Source organism: Cynocephalus volans, chromosome 15, assembly GCF_027409185.1.
Source record: "Cynocephalus volans isolate mCynVol1 chromosome 15, mCynVol1.pri, whole genome shotgun sequence".
In the NCBI taxonomy this organism is placed as follows: domain Eukaryota; kingdom Metazoa; phylum Chordata; class Mammalia; order Dermoptera; family Cynocephalidae; genus Cynocephalus; species Cynocephalus volans.
Window position 1 is genome coordinate 61,988,232 of NC_084474.1, and position 23,791 is coordinate 62,012,022.

Below are 23,791 nucleotides of genomic sequence, written 5' to 3' on the forward strand. Positions count from 1 at the left end.
TTTCAGTCTCTTCTCACCCATTCTCTTCCATGACCAGAATCTTAAGAGTTCCAAGAAATTAAAAATTGGTTTTCCTCCTAAAAGGGTTGAAAATCTTTACTCTTAACCAAAAATCAATAGTACAATGCCAGACAATGCTCTCTCCTTAGGATTCACAGACATTTCTAAGAGGAATGGCACCAGATCATAGCCCTAAACTAACGTTCCTATCATTAAGCAAGCAAAATTAAACAACAATCTATTGAACCTTGAACATCAAGGAATTTCATTACATAAGTAATGAAAGCAGACATTACTTCTCTGCTGCATCAGTTAAATTCTTTTTTTTTTTTTTTTTCTTCCTTCTCTGGTTGGGGGTGCAGCTAGCCAGTACAGGGATCAAACTCTGGACATATGGTGTTATCAGCACCATGCTCTAACCAGCTGAGCTAACTGGCCAACCCCCAAGAAATTCTTAAAGTTTAAACATATCAGGCATAATCAAAAAGAAATGAAAAGAAATTTTCAGTATTTTCTAGTTACAGGCATATAACTATAAAAATAATTTGATATAGCCTAATATGAGAGCTTTTACTATTAAAGTTCATATTTTTTGGTGTAAAATCACTGTGCTGTACTTTTGCAAATATGTTTTTAAAACATCTGTGGTGAAGAAACTTAGGACCACTTAAGAGTTATCTCAAGTTCCCATTTTCATGAATTCTATTCCAAAATAATTATCCCATACTACTCCTTCCCCTCAGAACCCAAAAGATATTTCCTATCTCTATCATTTTTTTGGCATTTTGTCTTGAGTTGTTTACATATTGGTATTTACATGCTGCATTTATTTGTTCAAAAAAATATTTCTTGCATACCTAGGGCAGGTTAAGCACTGTACTGGGTACTGGTGATACAATGTGAACAAGGCTCTCACCCTTCTGTGGCTTATGTTCCCAGAGTCCTGGTGGGGATAGGAGAGCCAGTATTGATTGGGGCAAGCAATGCTAGCTTCGGAGACAAACAAGCCTCACTGTCTCAGTGGCTTAACACAAAAGTAGTTTGTTTCTTGCTCACACCAGTGCAGATACGCAGAAGGAAGGCTTTCATGGAGTCATTCAGGGACCCAAGGTCATTTCATCTGGTGGCCCTGTCATCTTACACAGGCTTAGAGAAAGGACTAGATTCTCTGCACCACACTGGCACACGCAAGAAGAGCAAGAGACTCACATTGGAGATTTATTAGGGCCAGGCTTGGAAGTAGTAAATACATCACTTGTATCCACAATCCACTAGTCAAAACTCCAGCCCGTGGCCACCACCTAACTACAAGAGAGGCTGGGAAACATCATCTAGCTACATGCCCAAGAGACAAAAGACATGGATTTTTTTTTTTAATTTATCAATATACAATGTAGTTGATTTTCATATCCTTTAACCAATTCCTCCTTTTCTTCCCTCTCTTTTCCCCTCCCCCCCAAAAAAGAAATGGATTTTAATGAACACACAGTGTTCTCTGCTACAGGAACAAAGAGAAAAAGAGAAAATTCTAGAGTGTTTAAGAAATAAACAGTAGATATGAGAGAGTAGAGCTAGGTGGGCAAGATAAGTGAGGCTCCCAGAGTACAAAATTCGAGGAGGCATATACACTTCCAGTGTGATCACGCCTTCAATTTTGTACCCTATGTGCCCCTCTGACTGACCCCAGTCCTGGCCCTGACAGTTTATAAGACAGAATGGAAAGGAAGAAAGATGTGCCGATTTAGATACAGCCATTGGTAAAGAAACTTGTCAAGAAAAGGAAGGGGACAGCTTTTTAGACAGAGCAAAACAGCAAATGCAAAAGTCCTGAGACAAGAACAAATGTGTCTGAGAAACAGAAAAAGGGCCAACAGGACTTTGATAACAAAAAGAGAAATGGCGAAGTAGGCAGCAGTCAGTCACAGAGTCTCCAAGGCTAGAAAAAGAGTTTGGGTTTTATTTGGGATATAATGGAAATCCACTGAAGCATTTAAGTGGGGGGATCCTACTGACTTTTGTAAACACAATAACTCTGACTACCCTGTGGAGAACGGATCACAAGAAGATCAGTCTGAAGGCTACCGATGTGGTTCAGGAGGGAGATGACAATAGCCTGCCCTACAAAATGGCAGCAGACTTAGAAGAAAAGAGAACTCGAAAGATAATGGAGAGAGTTATAGAAATCACAGGTATTGTGTAGACAAGAAGGAGTTAATATCTACTCAGTTGCTTAACTATTTATGTTATCTGGAGCCAGGAAAAATGGGAGACAATGTCTTATCTCCCTATTTAAATAGTGAGCTTCTTGAGGACATGAGAGATGCTTTTAGTTCTCAACAGTAACAGTCTAACAAGATTTTAAAAACAAGAAGAAGAAATTATCAAAGGCTCAAGGCAATATGCCCACCATCTCCCACCCACAGAATTAGAATTAGTACTATATCCTAGAGGACAATTGGCAGTGAGATCGAGAGCCACATTTCCATCTTGATGGTTTTGAGCAAGGCTGAATCATACCAAGATTGAAATTCTACCTCTTCCCCTCACTAGCTCTGTGTGACCCTGGGAAAATTATCTGCTTGTGCCTCAGATTCTTCATTTGTAAAATGGGAATTAAAATAGTTCTACCTTACAAGGTCATTTGAGGATTAAATAAGATAATATGTAGCCTTAAGAACTATGCTTGGCAAATAATAAATGCTTAAAAAAATGTAGTGATTATAATACATTAATAGTTACATCTAGTTCTGTAAATGATTCCAAAGGAAAGAAGATATGGAAAAAGATGTACAATGATGTTTATAGCAGCATTACTAATAATACTGAGAACTTTTTAATACTGAAATGCTTACTTGCCCAATAATAAGGAAACAGATTTTAAAATTTCATGTTGAACAACAACTCATAATGCAGACATCCTAAAGATGTCATTACGATACTTAAGAATATGTACTTATGATATATTGTTTCAAATTTTTATATTTATGTAGAAAGGGGAAAATGTCTAGAAGGGTAAAAACCAAAATGTTAACAGTGGTCATCACTGAGTAGAAAGATTATTGGTAGTTTTGTTTTCTTCATGGTGGTGTGCTCTGTTTTCCAGATTTCCAACAATGAATACATTTGGGGTTCACAGTCCTTTCAGGACCCCAACCTAGTTGGGGAGTAGCTGGAAGTTTGTGCAGGTTCACAACCTCATAGTAGAAACTCAGGGAAAGGAATTCCCCCTCTCACCCCAAGAGGTTACAGCAAACCACTATCTTGAAATTGAGCCTCTGGCTACAGTGTACCCTGCCGCAGACCCAGTGAAATGGGCTCCCCTTATCTGGAAGCCCCACCTATATCCTACCACATTAGCACAGGCACAGGCAGGAACACAACCCCAGCTGCCTGAAGCCTAGGCCAGACAGAAAGATCAAGACCCTAGCATCTGAACCCATGTGCCCCCCACTGCCCAGGAGAGCAGGCAGATCAGCTGAATGGGGAAGCTGACAATAAGCAGTGATTCTCCACATTCATATGCACCCACCCTGCACAACTCACAGAGATCCACTGAACCCACAGGTGCTGACACTGGCCAACGGGAAAAGGCACTGAAAGCCTATTTAATGAAATAATAGTTGAAAACTTCCCAAGTATTAGGAGAGATACAGTCTCCCAGATGCAAGAAGCTCAAAGATCCCCAGACAGACTCAACCCAAAAGCGCCCTCCCCAAGCCACATACTCAAATTGTCAAAAGTGAAAGACAAAGAATTCTAAAAACAGCAAGAAAAAGTACCAAGCCATCTATAAGGGAATCCTCATCACACTAATAGCAAACTTCTCAACAGAAATCTGTTGAAAAAACAGGAAAGAGTGGCATGACATATTCAAAGAGCTAAATGAAAAAAACCTGACAGCCAAGAATACTATACCCAGCAATGCTATCTTTCAGAAATAGAGAAATAGTGTCTTTCCCAGACAAACAGGAACTGTGGGAATTCACCACCAAAAGACAGACCCTACAAGAAATCTTCAAGGGAGTTCTACATCTGGAATCAAAATATTAATAACTATTATGAATACTCAAAGAATAAAACTCACTAGTAGAGCAGATATGCAAATAAGGAATCACATCCTATCACTATTAAAAAAAATGAACAGCAAAGTCATACAAAAAGTGAAAGAAAGGAACATAGAAAGAAATATAAAACCACAAAAAAATTAATGGTAGAAGTAATGCAATACCTTTCAATAAAAATCCTGAATGTAAACCAATTAAATTCCTTACTTAAAAGATATAGGCTGGCTGAATGGATTAAAAAAAACTAAACCCAACTATATATGCTGCCTGCAAGAAACTCACTTCACCAATAAACACACACAGATGAATATGAAGGGATGGAAAAAGATATACCAAGCAAATGGGAACCAGAAAAGAGCAGAAGTTGCCATACTTTTATCAAATAAAACTGACTTTAAACCAAGAACTATAAAAACAGACAAAGAAGGACATTATATAATGATAAAGGGATCAGTGCAGCAAGAAGATATATCATAAATATATATGCACCAAACATAGGAGTACCCAGAAATATAAAGCAAATGTTATTGGATCTAAAGGAAGAGATAGACCATAATACAATAATAGTTGGGGACTTCAACACCCCTCTCATCATTGGACAGGTCATCTAGACAAAAATAGAGATATACTGAATTTAAACTTCACATTAGACAAAATGGACTTGACAGATATTTACAGAACATTTCATCCAACAACTGCAGAATATACATTCTTCTCATCAGCACATGGATCATTCTCCAGGATAGACCACATGTTAGGCCTCAAGTCACAACAAATTTTAAAAGATCAAAATCATATCAAGTATTTTGTTAGATCACAATGGATTAAAATTAGAAATCAATAACAAGTGAAACTTTGGAAACTATACATAAATGGAAATTAAACAACATGCTCCAGAATGACCAATGGGTCAAAAAATAAATAAAGCAGGAAATCAAAAAATTCCTCAAAGCAAATGAAAATACAAGTACAACATACCAAAACCTATGGGATACAGGAAAATCAGTACTAAGAGAAAAGATTATTTCAATAAGTGCTTTACATCAAAAAGGTGAAAGATCCCAAATAAAAAACCTAACATTACACCTCAATGAACTATAAAAGCAAGAACAATACAACCCAAAACCAGTAGACAGAAAGAAATAATAAAGATCAGAGCAGTTAAACTAAACAAAAGAGACCAAAAATTGGTACAAAAGATCAATGAAACAAAAACTTGGTTCTTTGAGAAGGTAAACAAAACTGACAAACCATCAGCTAGACTAAGAAAGGAAGAGAGAACACCCAACTATCAAAAATAAAAAAGGAGACATTACAACTGATTGCACAGAAATACAAAGAATCATTACAGACTATTATGAACTTATACCAAACTTGAAAATCTAGAGGAAATGGATAAATTTCTGGACACATGACCCTATCAAGACCGAACCAAGAAGAAATAGAAAACCTAAACAGACCAATAAAGAGTAATGAGATTGAATCAGTAATCAGCAGTCTCCCAAGAAAGAAAAGTCCAGGACCAGAGGGCTTCATTGCTGAGTTGTACTGAACTTTTAAAGAAGATTTAATACCAGTTTTCCTAAAACTATTCCTATTATTTTTATATCTATATCAAAACAGAGGGCATTCTCTCAAATTCATTATATGAGGCCACCATCACCTTAATACCAAAACCAGATGACACAACAAAAAGGAGAAAACTACAGGCCAATATCCTTGATTACCTTAGATGCAAAAATTCTCAAAGTGCTAGCAAACAGAATCCAGCAGCACATCAAAGAGATTATACACCATGATCAAGTGGAATTCATCCTAGGGATGCAAGGATCATTCAACATACACAAAACAATAAATGTATACATACCAATAAAGAATAAGAACCATATGATCATTTCAATAGATGCAGAAAAATCACTTGGTGAAATTCAACATCTCTCTATGGTTAAAAAAAAAAAAAAAAAAAAAAAACTCTAAACAAGTTAGGTATAGAGGGAAAATATTTCAACACAAAAAAAGCCATAACAAACCCACAGGCAACCTCATCCTGAACTGGGATAAGTTCAAAGTTTTTCCTCTAAGAACAGGAACAAGACAAGGATGCCCACTCTCACCACTCCTATTTAACATCGTACTGTAAGTTCTAGCCAGAGCAGTTAGACAACAGCAAGGAATAAAAGGCATCCAAGTTGGAAAAGAGGAAGTCAAATTATCCTTTTTTGCAGATGACATGATCTCATATACAGAAAAACCTAAAGACTCTGCCAAAAAAACTCTTTAAGCTGATAAATTCAGTAAAGTTGTAGGATATAAAAATCAACAAACAAAAGTCAGTAGTGTCTATATAGCAAAAGTGAACTAGCAGAAGAAAAAAACCAAGAAATCTAGCTCATTTACAATAGCTACCAAAAAATAAAATACCTAGGAATAAATGCAGCCAAGGAAGTGAAAGATCTCTATGATAAGAACTACAAATCACTGCTAAAAGAAATTAAAAAGGACACAAAAAGATGGAAAGACATTCCATGCTCTTGGATTGGAAAAATTAACACTAAAATTGTTCATATTACCCAAAGCAATCTACAAACTCAATGTAATCCCCATCAAAATACCAATGACATTCTTCACAAAAAGAGAAAAAACAATTCTAATATTCATATGGAACAAAAGATTCCAAATAGCCAAAGCAATCCTGAGCAAAAAAAATTAAGGCTACAGGCATTACACTACCTGACCTCCAATTATACTATAAAGCTATACTGACCAAAACAGCATGGTACTGGCATAAAAACAGACACTCAGACCAGTGGAACAGAACAGACAACCCAGAAATCGACTACATACTTACAGCCAATTGCCCTTCAAAGACACCAAGAACTTACACGAAGGGGAAAAGACTATCTCTTCAATAAATAGTGCTGGAAAAACTGGATATCTATGTGTACAAGAATGAAACTAGACCCCTATCTCTCAACATACACAAAAATCAAATCAAAATGGATTAAAGATTTAAATGTAAGACCTGAAACTACAAAATTTTTAGAAGACACAAGGGAAATGCTCCACAACATAAGCCTAGGCAAAGATTTTATGAATAAGACCTCAAAAGCACAGGCAGCAAAAGCAGAAATAATCAAATGGGATTTTAACAAACTAAAAATCTTCTGTACAGCAAAGGAAACAATCAACGGAGGGAAAAGATAATCAACAGAATGGTAGAAAATACTTGCAAACAATGCATCCAAAAAGGGGCTAATCTCCAGAATCTATAAGGAACTCAAACAACTCAATAGTAAAAATACAAATAATCCATTTTAAAAATGGGCAAATGAGCTGAATAGACATTTCTGAAAAGAAGACACACAGATGCCTAACAGGCATATGAAAAACTGCTCAACATCACTAATCAGGAAAATGCAAATCAAAACCACATTGAGATATAGCTCATCCCTGTTAAACTGGCTACTATAAAAAAAATGGAATAACAAATGCTGGTGAGGATGTGGAGAAACAGGAACACATATATTGTTGGTGGGATTATAAATTTGTACAGCTATCGTGGAAAACAGTATGGAGATTTCTCAAACAACTACAGCTAGAACTACCACACAATTCAGCAATCCCACTACTGGGTATATACCCAAAGGAATGGAAAGAATCATGTCAAAGGGATACCCGCACTCCCATGTTTATCACAGCTCTGTTTACAATTGCCAAGATATAGAACCAACCTAAATGTTAATTGACAGATCACTGGATAAAGACAATGTGATACACGTACATAATGGAATACTACTCAGCCGTAAAAAAGAATGAAATTCTGCCATTCACAACATGGATGAGCTTGTAGAAAATTATGTTAAGAGAAATAAGCCAGGCACAGAAAAAGAAATACTACGTGTTTCCACTCATATGTGGGAGCTAAAAAAGAGAACAAATCAAATAAATAATAATACACTGAACTACTAAAAGGAGAGAGAACTGTGGCTAGCTACTACAGGCGGCAAAGGGGAGGGGGAGGGGTGATAGTGAGAGGTTAAGACACAACATTACACTAGATATGAAAAGTAATTGTAGTGGTGTGTAGATGACCCAGGATCTATAATTAACAATGATTTACTGCATGTTACCAAAGGACTAGAAGAGAGGAGATCGAATGTGCACATCACAAAGAAATGATTAAGTTTTGCAATGATGAATATGCTAATTACCCCAAACAGATCATCACACATTGCATACATGTATTGAAATATAACTCTGTACCCTATAAATATGTACAATCAATGTTTCAATAATTTTTTTTTTTAAATTAGGACTTATATTTATTTTAAAAACTGCATTTAGGGACTGGCTGTTTAGCTCAGTTGGTTAGAGCACAATGTTATAACACAAGATCAAGGGTCCAGATCCCAGGATCAGCTAGCTGCCAAAAAGCAAAAAAAAAAAAAAAAAAAAAAAAACCCTGCGTTTAGGGTTTTTTTTTAATCAACTTCTTTTACAAACACAATATAAAGTCTTCACCACCTACTTCCAAGACAAAACACCTAAATGTCTCAATGATGCAAGGGGTTTATTACCAAAATAAGTTCCAAAAACCAAATAAAAAGCAGGGAGGGGGTGAATAAAAGGACATGAACTACTGGCCCTAATAGGTCATTATAGCTCATTTGTTTACTTAAAATACTATACAGGTTGAAGAGAAAAAAAAATTATTCTCAAGAATCTTTCTTTAGTAAAAGAAGCTGTGTGCATTCCTAGTTCTATTTCCTGGCTTGCAATTCAATCAGTTAACAATACTTTTTAGCTCTTAAAACCACTATAAAGGTACTTTACTAGTAAGAAAAGCATGCACCTACAGTATTGTATTTCTCCAGCAACGGGTTTGTTTTTATGAGCCACATATTAAATGTTTTATATTCATAAGGTCTATGTTCAAATTTTATAACAAGTTTTTATATGTAATCCTCAATAGACATTTGTATGAATTAGATTTTCAACATTGCCAAGTAGAAAAATTAAATGTACATATTATAGGTGTCTTTTCAATGAGTTGTATAAACACTAGGCCCATGGCAACCTGATTAGTAGCAATGAGTTAAGTTTTTAAATGGATAAAGAAAAGATTTCTGTAATTAGAAAGAGCCAACTGCAGCTAATAAGCAGGAGGAATGTTAATTTTTAAAAACTTTGCTGTCACTGAACCACTAAAGACATGTAATCTCTAGACCCTTTCTTTATATATCTGCAAGTAAAAAACTGTACAGCAAAAAAAAAAAAAAAACAGCGATTGGTGGGCTACAAGAGCCAATTCCAAGTGGCCAGCTGCCGGCAATTCAGGTCAAGCTTTGAGGAAACTTTAATCCTTCTCAGGTGACGTTACTGTATTCTACATCATCCAGTTGATCTCAAATATTTTCCTTCCTTGCCTCTTGAAGCCTTTAAAAATACTGTTTTTCTACCCAATGAGCCTCAGATTACACCAGGCTGAAGCTACTGTATGTTCACTTAGTAGCTTCTTTGAAAGCTGTTAACAGAAAACATTATCAGAAGATGTCTAACAGAATTCAGGTTTCCAGGTTTCCATTTCACTCCTGTTAGCAGAAGCCAAAAAAGTCTCTTTTGATGCCATTCCACCACTACTGTTTCAGTACGCATAAACTGTTGCAAGACTTCACGTCCTCCATCTGACAGGAGAGGTTTGACACAAATCAAAGCATTTTATTCACTCGTAGTGAAGTCAACCCACTGTCCAGCCAAACACTATCAAGTCCTTATTCTGAAAGTCAGCATTAAAGGGGGAGGGATTAAGCTTATTGCTTGCTTTTCCTTGAAGAACTGTTCTTCATAGTAACAAAATATTTGAAAAGGAACCATTTTTTAATAGAATAATACCAACTAATAAATGTAGAAAGAATAAGAAAATTAGAAAAAAAAAATCACTATTTTGCAATCCCTAATGAAACTGATGATTCAAAGAAATCATCAATGGAAGAAACCATCAGATGAAACGTGAATCATCAGATGAAACAGGAACCTTAAAATGGAAAGATCGGGCTGGTAGCACATGAACCCACTGGTTTATCTCAGCATCATTAAGAACAGCACCAGACACTGTGTGCTTCCTGATGTGATGTGCGAGTAAGGAAATTCATCCTGTCCTTTCCAGCCATCAAGACTTTTTCATAACCAGTCAGCCGACATCTTAAATGTCCTGTTCAACCCCATATTAGTGCAGTAGCTGTGAAGTGATCTAGCCAAAGAACTGAACCTGAACCTAATCAAACCTTGAAGAACTTCCAGTTTACAGAAAATATGGAGGATAGAGGAACAAATGAAATGAACCCCGTAGGGAAAATACAGAAAAATGATAAGGGCCCCTCAGATGTTCAGAATCTTGCCCAGTATTTGATGTAAATATGCATGTGTGCCCAGGTGTTCCTTGGTTATTATCTAATGTAATGGCCTATGTGCGCCCAGGTGTCCTGGGTTATCGGACTTAAGTATAAAGGACAAGCAGCTCTGACTCACAGTGCCCCCACTCCTGGGATGCCCCGGGGTGGGGAGCCATGGGGAGGCCACCACTGCTGCTGGAGACTGTTACTGCCAGTGCCTCTGGGATGTCCCAAAAGGCCACCACTGCTGCTGCTACTGCTGAGGACTGAGCTCATGTAATCTGCCAATGGCTCCTGGGATCTTTCCCAATTACCTAATGTGGACCTGTGTGTGTGAGGGGTCTATGACCCAGCCTGGTATGTGAGGGGTCTGGTGACCCAGTCTGTACAATGGGTTTGAAGGGTCTGAGCCCTAGCCCTGACAATACAAATGGAAACTTAGTATAACTAAAATAATGAAACATTTTGGCTTTAGTTATGAATTGCCTCAGCTATACAATCGGTGTGGTTACTTAGCAAGACAATTGGCTACATCAGCAGGAGTCCAACAATAACCCCAACCAGACAATTAGTATAGCAACGGCCCTAACCGAACAACCCCACAAAAGAGTAAATGGAAAAATCCAGGTTAGACATTCTGCAGAAAACTGACCCGGTTTTTTCAATAAGTCAATGGCACAGAAAAATGGGTGGGAAAGAAGTATTGCTCTAGCATCAAAGGAACGTGAGGAACATAGCAACCAAGTGCAGCGAGTAGGTGTTATCTGAATGCTGATTCATACATACTGGCTCAATAAAGACATTTGAGGCAAGTGCGGAAATCCATTACATGCTGATTATTAAGAGATGATACCAAGGAGTAACTAATTTTGTTAGGTATGTTAATAAACTGTAGTTTGGCAAGAAAATGTCTACATCTATAATAAATGCATTCAGAAATATGTATGGTGAAATATAATATCTGGAATTTGCATTATAACATTTCAACCATCAAAAAGTAAAACAGAAGATAAAGGATATTTGATAAAGCGAGTGTGACAAAATCTCATTATTTGTTCAGTCTGGGTAATGAGTATGTGAAGATTCATTTTGCTACTCTTTGTATGTTTGAAAATTTTCACAATAGCTTTAAAAAATGTTCTTAATAGTCCTTAATATATAGCACACAAGTGTAAACAGACCAAGCCCCTCAGCAATGCCAATATTACGAACTACTCAAAATCAGAGGGGACCAGTTGAAGACACCTCTAATACCAGAGGCCATATACAGTAGACAACACTGACATTGCAGTAATGCACCATAAAGGATGCTAACAGCTCTGGGCGGTCAGTTAACTTCAACAGAAAACAGCTAAACCAAATGTTCAGCTTCAGCTGAAAGAGATGAATAGCAAAAGGCCAATTTGATGCATGGACTTATTTGAAAAAGTAATAAACACACTCAGGTGACTCTTTGTATTCACGCAGTTTCATAGAACTTCAGGGGCAGAAAGGAATAAGGTAATTCCTCCATATGTGCTTTGCATTTCCAGGATTGTCAGCCATCCGCTATTCTGGAGGTACCATTCACGTCATAGTCTATGTAAATGGTGTCTTCTAGAGTTGTATTCCAGCTGGCTAAATACTCAAAGAATGCAACAGAAATTGTACCCCCTAGAGCTGTACAGGATGTTGGAAAATACATATACCTGCTGTGGTTTGAAAAAAAAAAAAAAAAAAAACACAAATACTATGCACTTTTAAGCCATGTCTAATGCATCACACCGCCAGGGCCACTGTGTGTACAAGTCCAGGGGGTGCCATTAATATCAATCTTGTTTTATGTGCAGCACAGTCTGTGTGGCTATGTGCAGTGGTCCTCTCTCTACTAATTGTTCAACTTCTACTACTACTTTTACTACTAATTATTAGTAGTAACCCCATAATTAAAAATAGTAATAATACTTATTCCACAACATTTTGGAAAAATAAAATGAGGATTTAAAAGCCTACATGGTCTGATTAAAGTTAATATTTTTTATGGGTTGCATTGTGTATTCCAAAAAGATGTGTTGAAGTACTAACCCCCAGTATCTGTGAATGTAACCTTATTTGGAAATAGGGCCTTTGCAAATATAATCTAGTTAACATCAGGTCATTAAGGTGGGCCTATAATCCACCAATATACTGGTATTCTTTTAAGAGAAGAGAGATAAACAGAGGGAAGAGAGCCACGTGAAGACAGAGGCAGAGATTGGAGCTATGTTGCCACAAGCCAAGGAACACCTGAGGCGACCAGAAGCTGGAAGAGACAAAGAAGGTTCTCCCCCTAGAGTCTCAGAGGGAGCATAAACTTGCAGACATCTCGATTTTGGACTGCTGGTCTCCAGAACGGTGAGAAAATAAATTATTGTTGTTTTAAGCCACTCGGTTTGTAGCACTTTGTTACAGCAGCCCTAGGAAACTAATACAGTGATATAACGTGTGCTGCCAATGCACTTCTGAAAGTGATGACATCTGGAATAGAGCATAAGATTGGTGTGAGCTGGGGGCCTTCATCTGTTTCATTCTTGAATCCTGGCAAATATTTCTCCTAATGCAGCTTTTTTTTTTTTTTTTTTCAACTATATTACATCATAACCTCAGAGTAAGTCAGAAATCCATGCAAACCCTTTATCTCCAACACCCTATTCTTCCATAGCTGTTTCTTCGATCTTAAAGAGTAAATGCTACATTCTGGTTAAGATTTCATTCATAAATTCATCCTGCCATCCCCGGCCATCAAGATCTTTCTGTAACCAGTCATCCTACATTTTAAGTGTCCTGTTCAACTTCATATTATGCAAAAGTATGTCTGACATACCATCTGTCTTCAACTAAATCACTGAGAAAATATTGTTCCAAAAAGGTTGAAGACAGGGCCCTTCACTACACCAGAGGATTCCCTCAAAGTAAACATCAATCCATTATGACTCTCTGCCAAATGTAACTCAAGTAAGTAACATAAGATAATATACCTGCATTTCTCTGCCTTGTCCAAGAGCATTTTAAGCCTATTATACTTTCATAGGTGCCAGGTATTATCATTAGTGAATTGTCAAGTACTTCTTTATCTCCTAGTCTAGTAACCCCATTATGGAAAACAAAATATTTGTATGACTAACCTCAACCCACTAATAGTGCTTCTGGGAACCACTGCTGTTCACATAGACACCAGTGGTTTTTCAAATTACCTCATCTCCTAACCCTAGCAAAGTTTCTCTACCATTCTAAGCAGGATGGAGGAAGGTGGCCACAAGATATCTTTCATTGATGGAAGAAATGTTATAGATAGGACAGCTCTGATTTCTTTCAAATCATTAGACAGATATCCAGATCCTTGCATAAACAGAAAAAATTTAACCTAGTTTTCTCCTTCCTTTCACCCAGCCTACAGCTGTTCTCTACCACTTTCTCATATCTACTTAAAAGGGCCCAGAACTAATACCCTCAAAATTCTCTATAAACCTGACCTTTAAGCAGACACATACACACCCAAAGAAAGTGAGCTTCTAAAACATCATCAAGAAGGAAGTATGAAAAATTAGCATTAATTTTAACAAAGTGTTCTTCCCACCTACAAGGACTACTCAGAGGATATGACAAGTCAAAGACCAAGGTTGCCTTGACTTAATATCTACTTAGGTGTGGTAACCTGGGAGCTCCAGGAGCAATGCTTCCCAACCCACTAGGCCATCAAGGGTCGCTTATTGAGGGCAGAGTCTTCAAAGACCACCACCAACAGTGGAAGAGCTGGAAACAAGTACCGTAGTTACCCTGAAGGGTTACATGTTGGGGGGTGGGCATAAACTATGCTGTTTGATCACAGGATATTAACCCCACTATAATGCAACTTAAATTCTTGGAGAGAGCATAGCAGGTTTGCCATCTGAACAAACGGGAAAAGCAAAGTCAGTCTTCAAAGTCTTGGAAAAAAGAAGAGTGATTAACTAAATGTGCAGGTTAATGATGACACAACACAAATCCCTCCATGTTAAAAGCCAGCTTTTGACTAAGGAAAGAGGCATTAGGGCCGACCCCGTGGCGCACTTGGGAGAGTGCGGCGCTGGGAGCGCAGCAGTGCTCCCGCCGTGGGTTCGGATCCTATGTAAGGATGGCCGGTGCGCTCAGTGAGCGCGGTGCGGCGGGTCATAAAAAGACAAAGAAAAAAAAAAGAAAGAAAGAGGCATTAGAACACAGCATGTGAGGTGAATAACAATGAGGTGCCAGAGAACTTTTAAACCCTAAATTAGACTTTATTACACAAGGGGGAAAGGGAATTTTTTTTCAAAATTAAACTTTATACTTTCAAAATCAGATCACACAATTTTCACCATTCTCAAAGGGCTAAAATATGACAGATCCATTGAAAGAAATGAGTCTCTCATTTCTTTCAAAATTAAAGGATTTGGCAAGCAATTGGAAAGTATTAATTTGGAGCCATCTGGAAAACTCCAAACTTTACCAGTTGCTTAAACTTTTAGGTATTCACGTTATGAAAAACAATTTTAAAAAACTGATATTTTCCAAAGTGTCCGTAGAAGCTGGAAACAACCTGCAGGTTAATGAAATCTCTATCTTTAATATCTCTCTCACCGATATTAAAACTGTGAGGTTAGTTAAGTTTGCCTTTTGGGGAGGTCTTGACAAATGGAGGTTAGGAATCAAAACCAGAAATGCTCACAGTTAAGACTGGAAGCTGTATTTGTTCCTTTTTTCTCTGTGTGAAGACATCACGATGATCACAGTATCGATGGAGAGAGCACGGCAGGTTTGCCACCTGCACCAAGGGGCAGAGCAGAGTAAGCACAAATCCTACAGATCTTCAGAGAACAAAGCACAAGGAAAAGAATGCGAAGTGTGCCCTCTGTCGGTCCGTGCACTTTAATTGCTGAGGTGGTTGGTTGGCAAGCTGTATCCAGCAGCAGGTGAGACACCAAGGCCATGATGCTACAAAACTTCTCCACTGTGCTGACACAGAAGCAAGGATCTAGGAGAAGCCCCCTTGGCCAGAACTGAAGAGCGCCAGGCTCTGGTTCTGACCACCTGTGAACAGGCAGCATTTTGCTTCAGGTCACATGGAGGCCAGTACTGCACGTCATTAGCTAGAAAATTACAACAGCTAGTTCTAAAACTATACATTAACTGTTTTATTAATGAGATAAAAAATTAGGCCATATGAGAAGTTTTAACAAAACCCCTTTTACCGTGTATTTATTTTGTACTTTTTATAAACTCTTCAGGGGGATGGAGAGAATTTAACAACTATTGTCTTTGAGTAAGAGATTACTGGCCATTAATTATTTGCTGAAATAAATCTTGATAGTACTTCCAGTGCCACCTCATGTTCTTAAATACACACATGGCTAGTGGCTGAAAACCCACACAATAAACTTTCAGAAAACAGATATCTATATTAATTTGAAGCAGCCATTTGGCATCGAGCTAATGAAGGTGGTCTGCCTCCTATTTCTTCAGTGGATGCTTCTTAACCTGCTGAAGGAAAGAGATGACCCCTGGACCGCTTTGGACTTTAGCAAAAGCTCTAAGTCTTCTCCCTGCACCCCCCAAAACGGAAAAGGTTTTACTTCTAATCTCAGGAGGCTTACAAAAACCCTTGCCCTCTGGACCCCACATTAAGAAAACCTGCTCAGAAGAAATGTGTTAAGCAGGCTAACTTCTACTTTATAAGTGTTCTTAATATCCTTCAGCAGGTGATGAAAATTGAAAGGTTAAGTAAATTATAAAGGTTTTCCCCAAACAACTAGGTAAGAGGAAAAGCTACCTATAATTAGTTTCCCTACCTTTTAGAGTAAATATAAAAAATAATATTGAACAGCTTTTCTCTAACCTTTTTTAGTTATTCTGAGTGTATTGTGATATGTATGTGTACACATAAAATGCATAAATACACACAACTGCAAACATGTATATAGATATAAACACATGCATAAGCGTGTGCATGTGTGCACTTGTTCTGGCTATTGGAGTACCAGAAGTAAAAGATGTTCCTATAATTCATATACAAGAATTATGATCAAAAATTTCACCAATACAAGTATGCGAACTTTTACTAAAACATACTTATGGCCCTACCCCTTAGGTACAGCACCCCCTCAGCCTTCAGTTATTTAATCAGTTGCTTTATTAGCATAATTATTTGTTGCAGGAAGTTCTGAGGCTTAATAGAAGTCTGTGGTCTGAAGAACTTCTGAATAGGTTCAAAGGTGATTTTTTCTAAAATGAATGTTTATGTTGAAAGCATACTGCATACAGGAAAAGCCAGTGAATTCAATAGAGTTGATTCTAGTTTTAGCTCTCTTCCACTTAACTGTTTTAAAATCACACATCATTTCCATAAGCAACTCACCTTCCTTATAAGTCAAACAGGTCCTGGCTCTTTCAAAGGGCAATGAAAGCTCAGTGTTCTCCTGGAAGGCACTACACACGGAAAACTATGTAGTCTCTTCACACCTACAGAAGTACTTGTTCTAAAATACACACATACATCTATGTCTCTCATAGGTATATCCACATAGCTATATTTATTATAAAGTCATAAACATAAAAATAACTTGTATTAATTTTTTTTCTTGCACTAACTTATCTAAGTTATTAATATGACTGCCTCTTAAGAAGGTAAATGAGTTTTCTTTTATTTGCCCATAAGAATGAATCATCATTTAGGGGAAAAGTGTTTGGAGAAGAAAAATCCCTTATTGCCCCTTTCTCTAGAAGAAATGTTTTTTAAAATATAGGTTATCCCCACCCCCAGAGTTTTCCTACTCTACCCCCACATCACCTGTCACTTGGGATACTCTATCATTCAAATAACAACAGGCACTAGTATACTCTGAAATTCTGAAATTATCAGAAGAGACTCTGAATGAGTACTGGGCTGAGGATGCTTTTATACTTCAGTGGTTTTCATTTTTCTTTCAACTATTAAGAATAGCAAATAATGAGATTGCATTTATTATTTAATCATTCTTTCAAACTCCAACTGTCTGCAAAGAACTTCAAATTTTAAAAAAAATTCTAGTCAACTCACCAAAATTATTTTAAGGGCAAACAACAAAATCTCGTATTCCATGACTTTTTGTCTAACTACATCTTGTGGAAGAAGCACTCTATTAGGCCTAGTTTGAGAAGTACAATGATGAACATGCCATAGTTCTGCCCTAGACAAGCTTAAAATGTGGTCATGAGATATGTGGCAAAATAACCATGATAAAGGCGAAAACAAGAGTCCTTTAAGAGTAGCACAAAAAAAAAAAAAAGCCACAAAACAAAACAACTACAAGGGAACAATTATTTTGGCTTTAGAAGGGAAGGCAGAAAATTCCAGGAAAGCTTCATAGAAGCAGTGACATTTTCGCTGGGCACCACCACACGCTCAACAACACAAAAGCATGAACACACATGCTGTGCCTGGAATGAAGTGATCTGGTAAAGCTTAAGCATATAGTGTTTTCAGGGTGGTGGCAGGTTGGAAACAGGCAGTGGTCAAATGGTGGAGAGCCTTGACTGCCACGTGAAAGAAGCTGGCATTTATTCTGCAGTCAATATGGAGACCTGGGAGGTCTGGGGTTTGTTAGCAGGGAAGTAACATGGTCAGATCCGTGCCTGAGAAAAATACAATGGGGCAGCATTGGGAAGGCTGGAGTGAGGACAAACCGGAAGTTGGGAGATGAGGGCCTGAGCTGGGAAGTATCTCTGGGAATGGAAAGGGTGGGATACATATAAACAACATTTCTGCAATAGTCTCACAATCTGGTCATAGGAAGAAAAGTCAAAGGCCACAGTGAGGCTCCCAGCCTTGGCACTAGAACCTCCATGAAGAGAAGTTAGAAACACAAGCAGAGGCACACATCTGGGAGAGGGCGTAGAAGAGGGAATGAGTGATCTACTTTGAGTGTGCATGACATATCTGTTCACATAGCAGTACTTGGGAAACCAGAGGGTAATATAATCTGAAGCTCAAAAATTTTTTAAAAAACGTCAGGGTTAGAGTTGAAGGACTGTACATGGAAACAACTGTTGAAACAGGATTGGGTAAAATCCCTAAAGGAAAAGAATAAAGGTGAAGAAATACTAGTCTACACCTACTCTGAATGAGGGGACTGAAGAAAAGAAATGCATGGAAGATAAGAGACAAAACTAGAGTGTGGTGTCACTGGCCAAAAAAGAGACTTTCTTTGGAAAAGGGAGATAAGATGTCTGCAGGGGAACGAGTAGCAGAGGACTGGAACTGTGTTGTTGGAGCTGGCAATGAGGAGGGGATAGAGCACCAAACACCACTAAGAAACCACTTTCAGAAATCTCTGCACCTCCCCCTCGATTTTGCTATGAACCTAAAACTGTTCTAAAAACAAGTCTTATAAAAAAAAAAAGTAAAGAAAAGAAAACCTTTTCAGTAGAAGGATAGAGGTAGAAACCAAATCATAACAGATTGAAGAATGAATGAAACAGAATTATCAACCAAGACGGGGGGGGGGGGAAGTGGACAAAATTGAGAAGAAATGTGAGGGAGGAAATTAAGAATTTTAGAGGGAGAGCAGCATGTTTGGAAAGAGAGTGACTGATACAGAAAGGTCCTAGAGGAGAGAAGAGAAGGTGCACGGTGGGCCTTGAAAAGTAAAGTCACTCTCTCCTTACTCATTCTTACTCTCCCCCCACTCACCCTTGCATCATCCTGTGTAAGGAGAGACTGGGAAAAATGATTGAAAATCCTTTTTACTTCTGAAAATTTAATCCTCCGTAATTATGCCATCCCCTGTGGCCCTGTCCACACACACACACACACACACACACACACACACACACACGTATGCCCTTATGTATACACACCTTCCCTATTTTATAAATGTATATAATTACATACATTATATATTGCACTTTAGTACTAATTAGCCCCTTCCATGGAAATTTTTATATTTTCAACTGGAACGAATAACAATGAACATGTAACCCTGTCTTCAGCTTGTGATCAATCCTTGATTGCTGCAGCTAATGAGGGGGGGAAATAATAAACCTCATGACATCTTAAATACAGAAAATTTTTAAAAAATTTTCATCCCAAAGCGAACTATTCTACTGAAGGGAGGTGGTCATCAAGCGTTATATCAAAAGATTAATCTGTCATCTATTTCCTGGACTTGGGATAGATAAGAGTACTTATTTCCAGAAAAGAAAAAAAAAAAGTGGCTTGAAGGCAGTCAGTTGGAAGGAAAGAAGTAGAAAGTACTCTGGATAATCCATAAACTGGCCAGTCTCTGAATAAATCAAGAGGAGGTTTTGCATTAAGGAATTAGAAGTGTCATTTCCAACTTGTGATTTCTACAAATATTGGATTCTACTCAAGCTGGATTTTAAAAGCAGATAAAGAAAGCCAGAATTAAATGGAAGTCTGGAAGAACGTCACCTATTCTGAATTACTTCCAAGTTTCAGTGGCAAAATAAGATATTGGTTTGAGCACAGCAACTTCCTGACCTCTCTGCGCTGGTAACACACTAGCAAGAAAAACCATCCAATTATGCGCAAGAGAAAGTAGCTGATTAGAAAAGAGCAAAAGAAAGAACATGTCTATGTTACAAAGTTAAACATCACATCAGCTTTTCTGAAATATCTTTTTTTTTAATTCCAAAGTATTTTTAAATACTTTTTTTTTTTTTTGAAATTCCGAAGTATTTAAAAATACTTTGGAATTAAAAAAAAGTAAGCAAGCGTACAAAATGTATTTTGAAGCTTTTTCATTTAGGTGTAGGTTAATATGTTCCATGTGCCACATTGTATTTTGAAAGAATACCACAAGAAATAAACTATTATTAGAAAGTTCTTGTGAAAAAAATCTCCAAAGCTCTTCATTAAATTTTTAAAAATACAAACATAAATTTCACAAGGTTTAAGAGAAAATGTTTGGGTTTTTTTTTTCAACCTTAGTTGCCAGAAACATACCACACTATTTGTGACAAACTCCTCATTTTCATGGAAGAAGCCAAATCTAAATTTATGAAAATGGGACATTACGGAGGAAGGAGAAGCTGAGGCTTTAGGATGGAAAAGGCTACAGCAGAAAACACTTGTCATACCACACTCCCCCCTACCAGAAACACGAGTTATAAGTTTGGAAGCCTTACTGCTTTTAGAGAGTCTTATCAAGAAGTTTTCATAAACTCCTGGTTAAAATACGACTAAGCATATAAACAGAATAAAGCAGATATAAGATTAAGTCATTACATACCAAGCTTAAGAAATTCCAGGACACCACAATAAAGTTATGATTTGTCTATCTATCTTTCAATAATTCAGCCTAAAACGTGGCTTGCAACCATCCCCCAAACGGAACTAATCAAATAACTTCATTTACCATATAAATAAGTCATAAAAGGCCTCAAGACAGATATAAACAGGAGCGGTTACAGTAGCTAATAATGACTGAAAGTGGGTGAGGGGGCGAACAAATCATAATACTGTTAACACACAGACAAAACATGAGTTGCCAATTAGCTTTTCAAAGTGTTGACGTGTCTCCCCTTTACAAAAATATTCATTCTCAGTATTGTATTTATGCCTAATAAAAAATTGCATAATAAAAATATTACTGATTAGAATCCAATATTTGCAGAAATCACAAGTTGTATATGAAACTTCTAATTCCTTAATGCGAAACCACCTCTTGATGCATTCAATTACTGCACAAACACAAACACCATTTATGCCTAATTAATAAAAATTATTGCATCTATTAGTGACTATCAAATGCATTTTTATAATTTTGTTTTCAAAATAATGGAAAGAAAATCACATAGGTGACTAGTGTTGCTGTTTATGATGGTCTCCCCCATACAAAGATTTTTCCAGAAGTGGAGAAAAGGTCAACATTCTATATTCTCAATCCTCTGACTTTATTTTGAAATAAAACAGAGTTAAATGATATATTTGCTCCCTATTTTAGACTGGATGCAATTGATTTTAACTGACTAAATTATCTGATCTCTGCCAAGAATTTTATTTCATTAAGAAAATGATATTATGGAGCATCTGAGATCATAGAGCAGACTAAACATAATGCCAAAGGAGTTCTGAGAATGCTCCACAGTGAAGGTTTGATTATTTGCAGATGGAATATGGAAAAAAAGAAAAAGAAAAAGGTCCCAAGGGTAAGCCTAACCAATCCTGGTACCACCGCTGCATACATCATAGCACAAAGCCAAGAAAATAACTGATCTTCAAAGCCACAACACCTTTTTTTAAAAAGTACTAATCACTTTTCTTCCTAGAAAGTAATATTTAACTGCCAGTATCCAAAACAAAGGGGAAAAGGTAAATGTTGGTACCACAATAGGCTCTAGCATGCCAACTGTCACTGCTGACATGATTTGGCTAGTAATCAAGCATGCACCAAGGAACTAATTTAAATCAATCTCCTTTGGGAAAACCAATTGTTTGGTATGCACAACAATTGGTGTAGGATCAATCAGTGGACATGAGATCAATTAAAACCAGCTTAAGTTTGTGAAGAGGGACAATTCACACAACTTGAGTTAGATCTTTATTCATTTCAATACTCTCACAATGCAATCCTTAAGCTTCCCTGCAAAGCAGAAAAGCTACTATCACCCTACACTGTCTAGCCAGTCCTTTAAGTAGTTCCACTTTTAATTAAAAACACAGTACACCCTTTGTTGGCACAGATAGTGTGGTCACTTTTAAGAACCAAAGTTATTTTAACCAGAAACTTGGGATTTGGGAAGGGACATCTGTTGAGAAAGGGAAAGAAAAAAAACTGATTTTTTTTTTTTTTTTTCTTTACGACCTTACCAATTTACATGTACTAGAAAGCATTTGAGTTTTATTAAATTGAAAGGCTGGTTTGGCAGAAGTTACTATCACACACGAATTGGCTTTCTAAATGTCAGAGCTTGGGGATGTGGATAGTAATTGCTACAAGAGATTTTGCTAAAGCAAGCTTTGAAATAAATAGGCTCTGCCTCAAATACCTAAGAAGACATATGTAGAACTTTAATAAGATAGCACTGCAGAGAGAGGCGTGCAGTATCGCTTCTGGCCGCAGGAGTGCTGTAATGCCATTCTCCACCAAACAGCATCTCTGCATTAAGATCTACTAAAACAATGTGCTTGATTCTTCTCCACTTAACCACAATGAGACAGGCAGTGGGGACCAGAAAGCGATCACTGACTTAGTAAGTCATCTAATAAGCAAGAATTGAGCAAAGGATTGTAGCCATTTCTATACTTTGCAAACTTTAAGCACGTTATAGTTTTTTCAACTAAATAGACTGCAGCTTCGGCTTATAAGAAGGGGAGAATAACTCTCCAAACACTTTTGACCACAGTGTAATCAAAAATTGCCAGCTCTGCTGAATAATATCTCGAAAGAAAATACTGGGGTGGAGAAAGGAGCCAGTTAAGAGGGCAGGGGGAGGAGATGGAAAGAGACTTTTTCAAAACACATCAATATCAAACTCTCATGGCCTCTGGGAAGAAATTTCTCACTAGTATTTTTAAGTGGGATAATTTCTGAAAAGAAGAAGCATTTTCTGAATGTTGGGGATGGGAGGAGAGCGAGCGAGCGAGGTGTGGATGTGGGTAAGTGCATCCTTCTTATAAACCGTAGATACACAACGGCAATCGGAAAACAGTCTACAGAAGTCGCACACCATCAGTTACCTGAAGCTTTGCCCTCGGATGGCCCAACCTCAAGCTCTGCCCATAGGTGAGAACAACCTAAGGACGTCCTAAAAAGCTACCAAAAAGTAAGGCTCCAAAAGCCTTCTCCAAAATCTGGATGCAGAACCAGAGACCAGAGAGTCCATAAAATGAGTTATAAACAAATCACCTTACGGTGGAATAAGACATTTATATCCCAGGGGTGGGGGGGGGGATCAAAATCTACGAATCTTGCCACAAATTCTCACTTCCCAGAAGTCCCAACTGCTGGTTGAGCACAGTTCTCACCGGGTGCCTGCGAGGGGCTGTTGCGCCCACATTCTCTGCGCGGGTAATTCAAGGTGCGTATGTGTGTGGTGGTGGTGTGGTTTATGTTTAAATCCCCCAGAAGACTTAATTGTGTCTAGCAGCACCTCCTCTAAAATGCAGCTGGATTAGCTGCAGCCCCAGCAGGATTCGGAGACAGAAATATGCGCGCACTAAATCTCCAGGAAAGCTAGTTCTCTCAAAGCTCTTCGGAGGGCTTCCACTCGCCTTTCCCGCTGCGCACATACGTGATGCAGAGAGCAGGGGCGGTTAAAAAGCCGCAAGTGAATCTCATCGAGAACAGAAAGCCTTTTCCG

The 23,791-nt window shown here is 37.7% G+C and overlaps 1 protein-coding gene across 3 annotated transcripts in view; it reads right to left on the reverse strand.

The window, feature by feature from the left end:
- Positions 1 to 23,791, reverse strand: part of RSPO2 (R-spondin 2) — a 150,934-nt gene that overhangs the window by 126,330 nt on the left and 813 nt on the right. The window lies entirely within an intron of this gene.